This window comes from Muscardinus avellanarius (genome assembly GCF_963383645.1).
Source record: "Muscardinus avellanarius genome assembly, chromosome: 8".
Classification (NCBI taxonomy): domain Eukaryota; kingdom Metazoa; phylum Chordata; class Mammalia; order Rodentia; family Gliridae; genus Muscardinus; species Muscardinus avellanarius.
The window spans coordinates 19512830-19528572 of NC_137794.1; positions in this window are offsets into that span (position 1 = coordinate 19512830).

The following is a 15743-nucleotide window of genomic DNA, read 5'->3' on the forward strand; positions in this document are numbered from 1 at the left end:
CAAGACCCCAAAGGCACAACAAATTAAAAGGAAAATCAATACGTGGGATTGCATGAAACTGAAGAGCTTCTGTTCAGCAAAGGAAACTATCAAGAACCTCAATCGAGAGCCAACAGAATGGGAGATTTTTGCCACCTATACAACTGATAGAGGACTAATATCTAGAATATACAGAGAACTCAAGAAACTCAACATTAAGAAAATAAACCATCTAATAATGAAATGGACAAGCAAACTAAATAGACACTTCACAAAAGAAGAAATTCAAATGGTCAATAAATGCATAAAAAATGCTCAACATCATTGGCAATCAGAGAGGTGCAAATCAAAACTACCTTGAGATTTCACCTAACTCCAACTAGAATGGCAATCATTCAAAACACAAGCAAAAACAAATGCTGGCGAGGATGTGGAGAAGTGGGAACTCTTAAGACATTGTTGGTGGGATTGCAAATTAGTGCAACCACTTTGGAAAACAGTATGGAGAATCCTCAGAAGAATGGGAACAAATCTACCATTTGATCCAGCAATAGAACTTCTGGGTATCTACCCAAAAGAAAAGAAACCAAACTACCAAACTAATGCATGTGTATCTATTTTCATAGCTGCACAATTCACCATAGCCAAACTATGGAAGCAGCCAAGATGTCCATCAATAGATGAATGGATTACAAAACTATGGAATATGTACACAATGGAATTTTACTCAGCCATTAAAAAAGCTCAATTACATCATTTTCAGGGAAATGGATGGAACTGTAGGACATTATGCTAAGTGAGATTAGTCAGTCACAAAAAGTAAGAAAGCAGATGCTTGCCCTAATATGTGAGAGTTAGGGAGAAATGGGTCATAGGAGGAACTCTAGATGAAAAAGGAAATCCTATAGAGGAGCAAACAAGGCAACCTAAAGGAGGAGAAAGGAGGGGGGAAGAGGAAAATCTTTAAGACACACAATGTACTTAAACATATCGAAGACAACCACTAAGCCAAGCAAGGGAAGGAGGGGTGGGGAGGGAATGGGGTGGGAATTGGGTAGGAGTTAAAGCAGTGATTTGTACATGTATGTCCACACAAGTTTTTTACCACAATATGATGTATGAATATAATACACCAATAAAAAAATTTAAAAAAGAAGAATTGCTAGCATATTTTTGTTCAAGCCTGCACAGGCACCAAAGAGCACATGGGCTGAGGCTCACCTGATTTCTATTATACTTTCCAGGAGTCAAGTGTTATTTTCACATTTTGATGTGACTGACAAAAAAAGTACAATATTTCCAACATATGAAAACCGTTTTAAGAATTTTGCTAACCAGTTATGCATATTATTTTTTAATTGACTATGACTGCTTTTACACTACAATGGCAATGTTAAGATCTGTGGCAGATACCATATGGCTTTCAGAATTTAAATACTTATTATTTGGCACCTTACGGGAAGAAAACAAAACAAAATAAAACTGCTGTACCATTATCCCAAGCATTTCTGGGCCTAATGTAAACTTGCCTACATTTATTTGATTATAAACAACAAGCCCTTCTAGAAATATTTGTAACTGGAATGTTTCCCAAAAATTAATACAGTAAATACTTCGTCCCCAAGCAGCAATGTCCATAAAGTAACTGGGTAATGTGTGCTTCAACTCATCAGTGTATTCATATGTTTGATGCATTAATAATATAAATGGACTCCAGGGAGGTGGTGGAAACTATAGGCAGGTCAAGCATAGAAGCATAGCCTTGGGAATTATATCTTGACCCTGGTCCCTTTCTCTCTCCTCTACTTTTTCCTGTCTGCCCCGAGCTTAGCTTTCTTCTGTCATGGTCTTCTTTTATGATATTCTTCCTCACCTCAGATTTAAAGCAGTAGAGCCAACAGAAATATGGAATAAAACCTCTCAAAACCTGATTATAAAATAAATATTTCTTCCCAAAAGTTGTCCGTGTCAGGTATTTTGATCATAGAGACATAAGCTAAGCAGCAAACTCTTGATTCTTTATTAACCCTATATGATAAAGCTACTGAAAAAAATGGAAAAACATAGTATTGGAGGAAAACTTTAAGTTTATTTAAAATGTATGATTTATTGAGTAATACATTCTGAAAGATTAGATATTCATACCTTTATAAAAACTACACTTTTTGAATTTGAATAATTAAGATATGCTGTTTTTCTATAACTCAGTAGAGAATATATTTTAATAACTAAGCTGTACTTTAAAATACTGTGTATACTGCATATATTAAATTAGGTCACATTTAATTGATTATATTGTTAATGCTTTCTATATTTTTACTGATTTTATATATGCTAGGTCTACTGGTTGCTGAAAGAAAGGTGTTGAACTCAACAAGTATACTTATTTACGGCTCCTCCAACTGTTTTCAATAAAAATTTGTAGCTTACAATGCATAAGAATCTTACATTCAATATGTATCTAAACATGTTTTTAAATATATTGTGTTAGATTTCATTTGTAGACTGTTATTGCTTGTGCATGTAAGTGGTGATTTGTGTGTATTGATCATGCATCAATACATAAGTGTGTGTGTGTGTGTGTGTGTGTGTGTGTGTGTGTGATCCTAGTACCTCATACTTTTTTCTTACTTGAAAATAGGATTTTTGTAGTACTAATCAAGATAAAATTAGTTCTTATGGTGATCCCTAATCCCAACCGTTGGCGTCTTTAAAAAAAGAAGAAAATCACACATACATAGAGAATGTCGTGTGAATACTAAGACAATATTCTGGGTATCTACAATCCAAGTTAAAAAAAAATCCTCAGAAAATCACCAAAAGCTAGGAGAGAGTTGTGGAGTGTATTCTCTCTCATAGCACTTGGAATTGCAAACTTTGCTGACATCTTGACATTATACTTCTGTCTTCCATCACTATGAGACAAAGTCTGTGGTAAAGACATCCAAGTGTGGTGCTATGGAGGGCAGCCATACAAATATCATACAGGTTTACTAGAAGAATTTTAGAACAGTGTAAAAGTTTAATGTTACATAAAGAAAAAGACTGATAAATCAATATCTCATAAAATAGGAACCAAGAGAGGAGAAAAATGAAAACAGAAAAAGTGGAAGGCATAGAGTAAAAACCTAACAAACTCAATATAATCCTTGCCCTATTTTTTATTCTTTATTTTGAAACAGGGTCTCCCTAAGTTGCAGAGGGCATCACTAAGTAGGTGAGGCTGTCCACAAACCATGATTCTCCAGTCTCAGCCTCCCAAATACTAGGATAACAAGCGGGCACCACTACGTTCAGCTCAAAATTAATATTTGTTTGTTTCAAAGAACCCATCAAGAATGTGAAAAGATGTCAGGTATGATGGCACATGTTTGTAATCCCAGCATTTGTGAGGCTGAGACAGGAGGATGGCAGTTCAAGCCCAGCCTATGCTACTTAGTAAGGCCCTTTGCAACTCTTTGAATCTATTTCAAAATAAATAATAAAAATTAAGGCTGGGGGTGTAGCTCAGAAGTAGAATATTTCTGGGTTCCATTCCCAGAATGACACACACACACACAAAAACAATGTAAAAGTTAACGTACAAATTGTTACAAAATACTTGTAAATATATTTTATAAAAGCCTCTATTCAAATTATCTAATAAATTTATTACAATAAAAAAGCAAATAACCCACTTAAAATAAGTAAATTATTTAAAGAATTTTTTTCAAAAGAGATATATAGATGGCCAATAAGCATATATAATTGTTTTGATATTATAACTTATTAAAGAAATGTGAATCAAAACCATAATGGACTACCACTTCAAACCAGACAACAATGTGTTAGAAAAACATAGAGGAACAAGACCATTCATTACCCACTGGTAAAAAGGTAAAATGGTGAAACCACTTTGAAAAAGGCTTTAGCAGTTTCTAAAAATTTAAATATAAAGTTATTATATAACATACTAATTTTAACATAAGGTATATTCCCAAGAATAGTGAAAGTAGACATCCACAAAAAATATATACATGAATATTCATAGGTCAAATGTCTATTAATTGATGAATGCGTAAGTAGATGTGATAGATTCATGCAATTAATCAGAAGAAAAGAAGAAAAATTTGCTGATATATTTTACAATGCAAATAGATCTTGGATATATTTTTCAAGTGAAAAATTTCAGGCAAAATGTGCCACATATTGTATGATTTTTGTTATATAAAATATCCAAAATAGGGTTAGAGAGAAAAAAAATGGTTTCTAGGAGTTAGAAAAACAAAGAAAGTAGAGTTTAAATACAGTTCTGGAAAAAAAATAGTGGCAATTAGCCCAGCGTGGTGGCACACGCTTGTAATCTCAGCATTTGAGAGGCTGAGATCAGAGGATAGCGGTTTGCAGACAGCCTCAGCTATGTAGTGAGGCCCTTTGCAACTTAGTGAGACCCTGTTTCAAAATAAAGAATAAAAAATAGGGCAGGGGTTATAGGTTGGAGGTCAAATGCCTCTGGGTTCCAGACCCGCAAAAAAAAAAAAAAAAAAAAAAAAAAATGGCAATTACTGGATAGGATAATGTTTTAGTGTTTTTTGTTTTTAAACAAATGTACTGTATCTTTTTATGTGTGTATATGTGATCCAGGGGATTGAACCCAGGAAAATTCTATTTCTGAGCTAAATGCCATCTTTCTTTTAACTTTTTGTTTTGGAACAGGATCTCACTAAGTTGCTGAGGGACTCTATAAGTTGCTGAAGCTGATCTTGAACCTACATTTCCACTAAGTCTTCCAAGTCCTGGGATAATATTATGCAACACCATACACAGGTGTACTGTATTATTTATTTTTATTTTTGTACTGTACTGGGGATGGAACTCAGGGACATTCTACCTCCTAGCTATACCCACAGCACTATTTTGTATTCTTTATTTTGAAACAGGGTATCACTAATTTGTGGAGAGTTTCAATAAGTAGCCTCACTTAGAAGACCCAACAAACTCAACCAAAAGCATATACATTTGATCAACAAATTCATGTAAGTGTATGAACACAAAATGAATTTTAAAGAATCAGAAGCTTTGCTGGATGTAGTGGCAAACACTTATAATCCCCATGCTTCAGAGGCTGAGACAGGAGGATTGTGCAGGTTCAAAGCAAGCCTCAGCTACATAGTGAGGCTCTCAGCAACTTAGCAAGACCCTGTTTCCAAATAAAATATAATATAGGTCTGGGAGTGTAGCCCGGAGGTAGAAGGCTTCTGGGTTCCATCCCCAGTATAAATAAAATAAAATAAAATAAAAAACTAAAAAACTAGAAGCTTTCTTATATGCCAACTATAAATCTACTAAAAAAAGAAATCCAGAAAACTCTTCCATTTATAGTATTCCACAAAAATACTAAGAAATAAATCTAACCAGGGGGTAAAATAACTCTACAAGGAAAATTATAAACCAATGATTAAAGAAATCAAAGAAGACCTTAGGAGATGGAAAGATCTTCCATGCTCTTGGACAGGCAGAATAAATATTATCAAAATGGCCATGTATTCTGGAATCTACAGATTCAATGCAATACCCAATAAATTACCAAGGTCAATCCTCACAGACAAAGATAAAAAGTCTTAAATTTAATTGAAACAATAAAAAAAACACAGAATAGTCAAAATTGTTCTTAGCAGCAAGAATCATGCAGGAGGCATCACAATATCTGACTTCAAACTGTACTTTAAAGCAATATTAATAACAAAAGCATGACACATAAACCAATAGAGCAGAAGAGAAGGAAATACACACACTTACAATTTTTGACAAAGAGACCAAAAACATACACTGAAAAAAAGATAACCTTTTCAATAAATGATGTTGGAAAAACTGGTTAACCATATGCAAAAAAATGGAAATAAACCCCACTTTCTCACCCTGCACAAGAGCCAATTCAAGATGAATCAAAGAGTTAGAAATCAGGCCAGGCTGATTTCTAATCACTTGTAATTAGAGGTGCACACTTGTAATCCCCATGCTTGGGAGGCAGAGACAGGAAGATTGCGCAGATTCGAAGCCAGCCTCACTGGCTTAAGGGACCCTGTTTCCAAAAATAAAAAATATAAAATAGGTCTGGGAGTGTAGCCTGGAAGTAGAAGGGCTTTCAGGAACCCCAGTGCCACCAGAAAAAAAAAAAAAGACTTAGAAATCAGACCAGAGAACGTGAAGATAGCATAAGTCCAACACAGCAGCACATAGGCATAGGTAAAAACTTTCCCAACAAGATCCCAGTGACACAAGAAACTAAAAGGAAGATCAAGAAGTGGGTTGATTAAATTGAAGAGCTTTTGACAGCAAAGGAAACTATCAAGAACCTCAACAACAAGAGCTGACAGCATGGGAGAAAATGTTTGCCAACTCTTCCTTCTATGGAGGAGTAATAACTAGAATATACAGAAAACTCAAGAAACTCAGCACTAAGAAAACAAATAACCCAATCAAAACATGGGCAAGTGAACTAAATAGACCACCAAAGAAGAGATTCAAATGGCCAATGAATGTATTAAAAATGTTCAATATCATTAAATTAGAAAGATGTAAGTAAAGCTATTCTGAGATTTCACCTATATGAACTATTGTAAAACACTATAGGCTGGATGGCTTACAAACTACAGAGATTCAGATGGAGTGTGTTGGGGCATCTTTATAATTTCAATATTTTGGAGGCTAAGACAGAAGAATTATAGATTAAAGGCCAACATGATGTCAGCAGATTTATCTTGGTAAAATCTGATTTCTAGATGGCTGCTTTCAATATCTTTACATGGCATAGGTGCAAGAGATCTCACTAGGAATTATTTTATAATAGCATTATTCACATTCATTAGGTCTCCACCCTCATAACCTAATTACTCCAAGGGCGCCATCTTCCTTTTGCTACCATTAGCTTGGAAATTAGAATTTCATCATAAAATATAGAAAGGACACATGTAGACCACAACAGCATATATATTCATATATATGATCATATTACTATTCCTTTTATATTGTGGCCATTAAGGTCTCATCTTAAAATGAGAAGGAAATTTAGTAGGCAACCTACTTTATTTAGTATAAAAAGACAGCAAGTTTCTCCTGCCTACTCCCAATCTTTTAATGATCTTAGGATACTTAACCTTACAGAAAACATTTTAATGGCTGGAAAATACTCAAAGTGATCATTATAACTTATTTCTTGTTATCCATGTTTAATATTATTATTTGGTAAAAAATTATTAGTTACTTCTATTTTAAAATGTATATAAAATTGTTTGTCTTTTTGAGTTGTTCAAAGCAAGAGAACTTTAAATAATTACCTCTGCTATTGAAAAGTAAATTCCCTTTATGAGAATGGTTTACTGCAATGTGACTTTTACAAGAATAGTATAATGCTGTGTACTTCAGTTTGATTTTCTGATGCATAACAAATTATTCCTCTAAGTGAATAGTGACCCAAACTCTTTAAAGATATTTGTATATTATCTTATATTGCACACTCACAATTTATTCAACAACTTGGGATTGAACCCAGAAACATTCTCCCTCAAAGCTACAACCCCCAGCCTGATTTTTGAAACAAGGTCTCACTAAATTGTGGAGAGCCTTCTTACATAGCTGAGGCTGGCCACAAACCCAGATTATCCTGTTTCTGCCTTCCAAGTACTGGATTACAAGCATGTACCACCATGCTCAGCTTATAGCACTTTTTCTGATTCATATTTCAGAGGACTTTTGTCTATTAATATTCCTAGTTGGGCATGGTGGAACAGACTTATAATCCCCATGCTTGGGAGGCAGAGACAGGAGGATCGTGCAGGTTCGAAGCCAGCCTCACTAGCTTAAGATAACCTGTTTCCAAATAAAAAGTATAATATAGGTCTGGGAGTGTAGACCGGACATAGAAGGGATTCTAGGAACATACATGCAAATATATACATATATATATATATTTGCATATGGGTTTTTAATTTCTTTCTACAATTAATCTGTTTATATACAGAGAGGAAATGTATTCTATTTTAATTAGTTAATTATTTAATTCTTTATAAAATAATATTGGCAGCAAACAATTACACTATACAGTACTGAGGAGAATACCTAATACCTACACTTCACAAAAGCAATGGTAAATAAGATAATTCAGTTTGTTGCATTGATGAATATTTTATTTTTTTGGTGGTACTGGGGTTCCTGGAAGCCCTTCTACCTCCGGGCTACACTCCCAGACCTATTTTTACATTTTTATTTGGAAACAGGGTCTCCTAAGCCAGCGCCCGTGGCTGGCTTCAAACCTGAGCGATCCTCCTGTCTCTGCCTCCCAAGCGCGGGGATTACAAGCGTGCGCCACCACGCCCGGCTTGTTGATGAATATTTTAATGGACTAGTTTTTATCTTTAAAATGTTTAAAAATAAATTTAAATATGTAAAGTTATATTCATTTTCCAGAGTTTAGATATAATGCAGAATATTAAAACATCAAAAAAATTAATATAAATTTTAGTTTTTGTGAGTATTCTATTTTTCAGAAAATGTCTTGTAAAATAACTATTATAAGATCTACTTTTCAATATGGTTGTCTTGTGTAGATATTAAAGCAAATATTTTAAAATTTAAAAATATAAATCATAGACTATGTTAAATTGTTTTGGACCAAAGCAAACTGACATATGTCCCCACTTAACCCATCATTTAAAATTATGGTAAACAAATTACCTCATACTTTATAATTTTTCTAAAAGTTTGAGCAGTTTTGTTTTTCTGATTTTTGTTAAAGTTATAAAAATTTTTCATTAAAATTGCTTCATATAATAGTAGACAAATTTGCTTTGGTACTGTCCATACTAAGAAAAAATTAAAAGAAACAATTTAATTGTTTTAAAAACAATTCTGTATTTAAAAAAATTACAGATATGGTTTATGGTGGTCAACATTTGTAATCCTAGTACTTGGGAATCTGTGACAGGAGGATCCCAGGTTTCAGGCCAACTTTAGTAACTTATTAATATACTATTTCAAAATAAACAAAGAATAAAAAAAGCTGAATATGCCCCTGGGTTGAAACTCCAATACAAACAAAAATAAATTAAAAAAAACACTACAACTATAATGTGTATTGTCTTGATTGTATGAAATGAAGTAGAAGAAAAGAGCAAACATTATTTTAGATTTTAGTGTATTCTAAAATTATAAAGCTTTTACCTGCAAGAACTGTTTTTATAATAAGATAATGATAGTACTATAACATAATTATAGGAACATATTCCTATTATGAGTGATTCAATTTAGAAAACAGTTGAATGAGTCAATTACCAAAATGCCCCATAAAAAAGCTTAGATTTTATAAGTTTTAGAATATGCATGCACACACAGGCAAAAGCAAATACATACTTATTTGTAAATAGGAAAGAATAATGCCCCCAAATGAAAGGTACATAAGTCTTTTTTTTTTTTTTTTTTTTTTTTGTGGTACTGAGGGTGGAACTCAGAGGCTTTCTACCTGCTGGCTATACTCCCGGACCTATTTTATATTTTTATTTGGAAACACTGCCTCACTAAGTTGCTTAGAGCCTCACTAAGTAGCTGAGGCTGGCTTTGAACCTGTACGATCCTCCTGTCTCAGACTCGGGCTTTTTATCTTATAGAAAATTAGGCTTTTTATCTTAAAGAAAATGAAAGGCTGATATCACAATAGACACTTTAAAGATAAGTCTATTATATAATTTTTGGACCAAAAGAGTTCTAATCATTAAAGTGGGAATTAAAATGGAAAAAAATGAAAGCATTAAAAATATTCTGGCATGTTATTATTCTGTTATTCCATGTATTGATTTAAAAATTCTAATAATTTGTTACAAATTCTGTAAGTAGGTAAGCATGATGAACCAGAATTTAACAAATCAGAAAATATTCTAAATTTATTCTTATATGAATACTAATATGTCTAAACAAGAAACAGTTTCAATAGTTTGAATACTAAAACTCAATTATTTTTTATTGAAAGAGTATAAAATTACTGGAATTTGAGGAAGTACAAAGTTTCATTTTGCCCTATTAGCAAATTCTCAGGCAGTAAATTAAATTGCTGCTGACTAAAAATGTAAGAGAAATATGTAAGACATTTATCATGAGAAATTAAGGACATAAATTTATAAATATTACCTCATTCCTTATTTTGAAAACTCCCTAACAATCTTTGATTATCAAATAATAGTAACAAAAATAGTGCATGAAGTTTAAGACCCAATGATATTCATCATATAATACAATCTCTCACCATATTATTTCCAAAACTTAGATTATTTTAAATGGCAAATCCCTCTCTTGTCTTAGGAAACTTTCAACTACTTTGTCTCCTTAGGCAACTCTCACAGACAATGAATAATTTACTAATAATTGTAATTAAGAACTGAATAGGAGCCCCACAGCCTGTGTAAGCTAGAAAGCAGTCTTTGCTAATTATCTGTTGCATCAACTTGCCATCTGAAATAATTCTAAGTAACTTTAGAAAAATATGTATACAATTAGCAATCCAGATCAAATATGTTAATCAAAAATATGTTTAAGATATTACCTATTCTATAACTATCATTTATGTTTTGCTAATAATTATGTCTATATTCCTGCTTTCAAACAACTATCATTAATTATTAATAGGAAAAACACTAATCATGATATTTAGGTAATAAAATAACAATTTTTGACTTCTGGGGAGGTGCAACCTAGGGAAGCAGGATATATCTGTCCTGCTGACACTTGGTTTCTATTGCTGTGAAAATAGCATTCTGGGAGGCGGAGACAGGATCTCAAAGGTTCAAAGCCAGCTTTGCTGGCTTAAGAGACCCTGTTTCCATATAAAAAAGTATAAAAACAGGTCTGGGAGTGTAGCCCATGGGAATGTAGCTGGAGGCAGAAGGGCTTCCAGGAACCCCAGTACCAACAAAAGAAGAAGAAGAAGAAGAAGAAGAGGAGGAGGAGGAGGAGGAGGAGGAGGAGGAGGAGGAGGAGGAGGAGGAGGAGGAGAAAATTCATAGCACTGAATGTCCAAATAATAAGAGTAGAAAGTCACCAAATAATGTAATGACACACCGCCAAGCCCTTGAAAAACAGGAGCAGTCTAGCCCCAAAGCCATTAGAAGACAGAAAATAATTAAAATCAGAAATCAATGAAGTAGAGAATAAAAAACAATTCAGTAAATCAACAAAATCAAGAGCTAGTTTCTTGAAAAAATAACAAGATGGATAAACTACTACGCAACTTAACCAAAAACAATAGAGAATAAATCCAAACTAAAAAGATAAGAGATGAAAAATAAGATATTATCACTAAGAGGATAAAAATTTATAGGATTTTCAGAAGCTACTTTAAAAAACAATCCTGCAAAAATTAAAAAATCTAGAAGAAATTGGCAACTTTCTAGATAAATACAACCTTCCAAAACTGAGAAAAAAACTTATAGAAAATTTAAGATAATACCAATCAAAGAGCAAAAATTGAAGCAAAAATAAAGAGCCTACCATCAAACAAAAGCCCAGGACCAGATAGTTTCCCAAGTGAATATTATAAAAGCATTATAGAAGAATTAATACCAATACTTCTCAATATATTTTATGAAATAGAAAGAAATAGGACTCTCCCAAATATAATCTTTGAAACCAATGTTACATTAATACTATATCTAAATTTTTTAAACAAAATTTTTATTGAACATAAATGGTATACATTTAAACTATATTTGGTGCCCCTTCCCCCCACCCCCTCTTTATCTTCCCCCCTCCCACCAATGGTTGTCCAGGTTAACCATGTCATAGTCATAATTTTACACATATTCAGATGTAGACCCTCATTAATGAAGATCAGCCTTCCTCCTCTTTTATCTTTCCATTCAAACTTGGCTGATATTTCCCCTCCATTATCTGGAGTCCCACTGGTATCCTCTGTGTTTCCTAGTTTGGGCATATTAGGGGAAACATATGTACCTTCTCCTTCTGTGCTTGGCTGATCTCACTTAACATAATGTTCTCCAGGGCTTTCCATCTTCTTGCAAATGATATAATTTTGTTCTTCTTTATGGCTGAATAGAATTCCATTGTGTGTATTTCCCAAAGTTTTGCAACCCATTTATCTGTTGTTGGAGATCTGGGTTGGTTCCTTATTCGCAGATGACATGATCCTTTATCTGGAAGACCCAAAGAACTCAACCAAGAGACTGCTGGAGCTGATTGACAAATTCAGCAAAGTTGCAGGTTACAAAATCAACCTAAAGAAATCAGTGTCTTTTCTTTATGCCAGCAATGAATCCACAATGAAAGAAACAAAGAAAACAATTCCATTCACTATAACCTCAAAACCAATAAAATACCTAGGAATAAACCTAACCCAAGATGTAAAAGACCTCTACAACAAAAACTATAAAATATTAAAGAAAGAAATTGAAGAAGACCTTGGAAGATGGAAAGATCTCCCATGCTCATGGATAGGCAGAATAAATATCATCAAAATGGCCATTCTTCCAAAACTGATCTATAGATTCAATGCAATTCCCATTAAAATAGTATATCTAAATTTAAAAATGCACAGAGAAATAAAACTACAGGCTTATATGGGTGATGAACTTAGAAGCAAAACTGCAAAACAAAATTTTAGCAATGTGCATTCACAACCACATAAAAAAAATTATACACCATTACCAAATAGGATTTATCCCAGGGATGTAAGACTGGTTCAATATATGAATATGAATTCATGTAATTCATCATGTAACCAGAACCAAAGACAAAAATTATATGATCATTTCAATAGATGTTGAAAAAGCATTTGACAAAATCCAATGCCCATTTGTGATAAAAGCACTGTAGAAAAATTAGAATAAAAGGAAAATACCTCAATATCATAAAGACAATATACAACAGACCCACAGCCAACAGCATATTAAATGGGAAAAACCTGTGAGAATCCCCCCTGTAAACAGAAACAAGACAAGGATGTCCATTATTACCATATCTTTTCAACACATTACTTGAAACTCTAGCCAAAGTAATCAGGGTAGTAAAGAAAATCAAAGGAGTACAAATAATAAAAGAAAAACTAAAACTATATCTATTTGCAGATGACAAGATGATTATACTTAGAAGAAACAATGAACTCAACCAAAAGGCTTATAAAACTGATCAATAAATTCAGTAAAGTGTCTGGATAAAATCAATCTTAAAAATCAGAAGCTTTTCTGTATGCCAACCATAAATACTCTGTAAAAGAAATTCAAACAAAAACTTCAGTCAGTATATTCCACACACACAAAAAAAAAAATTCTTAGGAATAACCCTAACCAAGAAAGTAAAAGACCTCTATAAAAATTATAAAACACTGAAAAAGGAAGTCAAAGACCTTAGAAGATGGAAAGATGTTTTATATTCTTATATAGGCAGAATAAATATAATCAAATGGTCATTTGTCCAAAAGTGATCTACAGATTCAATGCAATACCCATTAAATTACCAAGGTCATTTCTCACAAACATGGAAAAATTAGTTTTTAAATTTATTTGGAACAACAAAAATCTTGGATAGCCAAAGTTCTCAGTAACAAAAACCATGAAGGAGTAATCAAAATATCTGGCTTCAAACTATATACTACAAAGTAATAGTAATAAAAATAGCATGATATTGGCACAAAACAATGGATCAGAATAAAAGACTCAAACAAATAAACACACTTACAGCCAATTGATTTTTGGCAAAGAGACCAAAAACATATACTGAAAAAAAAATATAGCCTCTTCAACAAATAATATTGGCAAAACTGGTTAACCATAAGCAGAAAAATGGAAATAAACCCCACTTTTTTTCCCTACACAGGAGTCAATTCAAGATGAACTAAAGACTTGGAAATCAGCCCAGAAATCTTGCACCTCCTTGAAGAGGTCAGAGGCCCAATATTGCAGCACATAGGCACAAGTAAAAACTTTCTCAACAAGACCACAATGACACAAGAAGCTAAAAGGTGAATCAATATGTGAGATTGCATTAAGCTAAAGAGATTCTGTATAGCAAAGAAAACTATCAGGAACCTCATCAGAGAGCCACAGAATGTGAGATTTTTGCCACCTACTTCTTCAATAAAGAACTAATATCTAGTATATATAAAGAAGTCAAGAAACTTAACACTAAGAAAACAAATAGCCAATAAAAATTGGGCAAATGAAATAAATAAATATTTCACAAAAGAAATTTAAATGGCCAATAAGTGCATTAAAAATGTTCAACTTTATGCTGGGCATGGAGGCACATGCTTGTAATCCCTGTGCTTGGGAGGCAGAGACTAGAGGATCATGCAGGTTCGAAGCCAGCATTGCTGGCTTAAGAGACCCTGTTTCCAAATAAAATAAAATAAAATAATAGGCGTTTGGGAGTATAGCCTGGAAGTAGAAGGGTTTCCAGATACCCCAGTACGACCAAAAAAGAAAAAGTCCAACTTCATTAGCAAACAGAGAGATGCAAATCAAACTACCTTGAGATTTTTCCTAACATCAACTAGGATGGCAATCATTAAAAACACAAACAACAACAAATGCTGGCGAGGATATGGAGAAGTGGAAACTCTAATACACTGTTTGTGGGTTTACAAATTAGTGCAACCGCTTTGGAAGACAGTATAGAGGATTATATAATTATCAAATACACGATTTAATTGTGACATTAACTCTTTTTAAATAACCAGTTGAGTTGATAATTTCTATTTATAAAATTTGATGTATTTGATAGGAAAAATCGCATTATTAACTAATAGAAGAAAATTTAGTTATAGGAAATCTTTATCTTGAATTATAATCTCTAAAATGTAAATTGTTAGTACCTTGAAAATTCTACATAAAAGTTCACTAATATACAAAGTTTACTGGCATTACCAGAATCAAAATTATAAAACACTGGAATAAGAAATTAAAGATCATAGAAGACGAAAAGATCAATCATGTTTTTGAACAGCAGAACAAATATTACCAAAATGGCCAATATAACAAAAGGAATATACAGATTCAATGTAATATCTATTAAAATACCAATGCCATCCTTCTTGGAAAAATAAAAACACATTTTGTAATTTATATGAAAAAACAAAAGATCCAGAATAATAATAAAGTAGAAATAATAATACCTAATTCAAATCATACTACAGATCTACACTAATAAATACAGCATGGTATGGGCACAAAACAAACAAAAGGAGCAATGGAACATAGAAAATACAGTAAGAAATACACACACATATAGCCTATTGATATTGGAAAAGGTGCCAAAAACATACACTGGAAGAATGCTAGCCTTTTTAAAAAATATGGTGAGAAAACTGATTATCCTTTTGCAGAAAAGTAGAAATCAATACCAATCTCTAATTCTGCACACTAGTCCTGGATTATAGTTTGGTAAATTAGACCAAAGACTTTGAAATTACCAGAGGAGGGCACATGACAAATATTCCAAAATATAAGCGCTAGTAGAAATTTCCCCAATAAGATTCTGAAAGCTTAGAAAATTAAAACAAAATCTCAAATTTTAATTGCATTAAAAATGTTTCTGTTTAGTAAATAAAACCATCAAGAATCCAAAGTTAGTGCTTACAGAATGGGAGATCTTTGCCAGCCACTCTTCTGATAGAGGATGAAAATCCAGAATATACAAAGAACTTTAAAATGTAAGACTATAGAAACAAATAAACTAATCAATACATAGGGAATTGAATAACATAGAGAGTTCCTAAAGAGAAAATA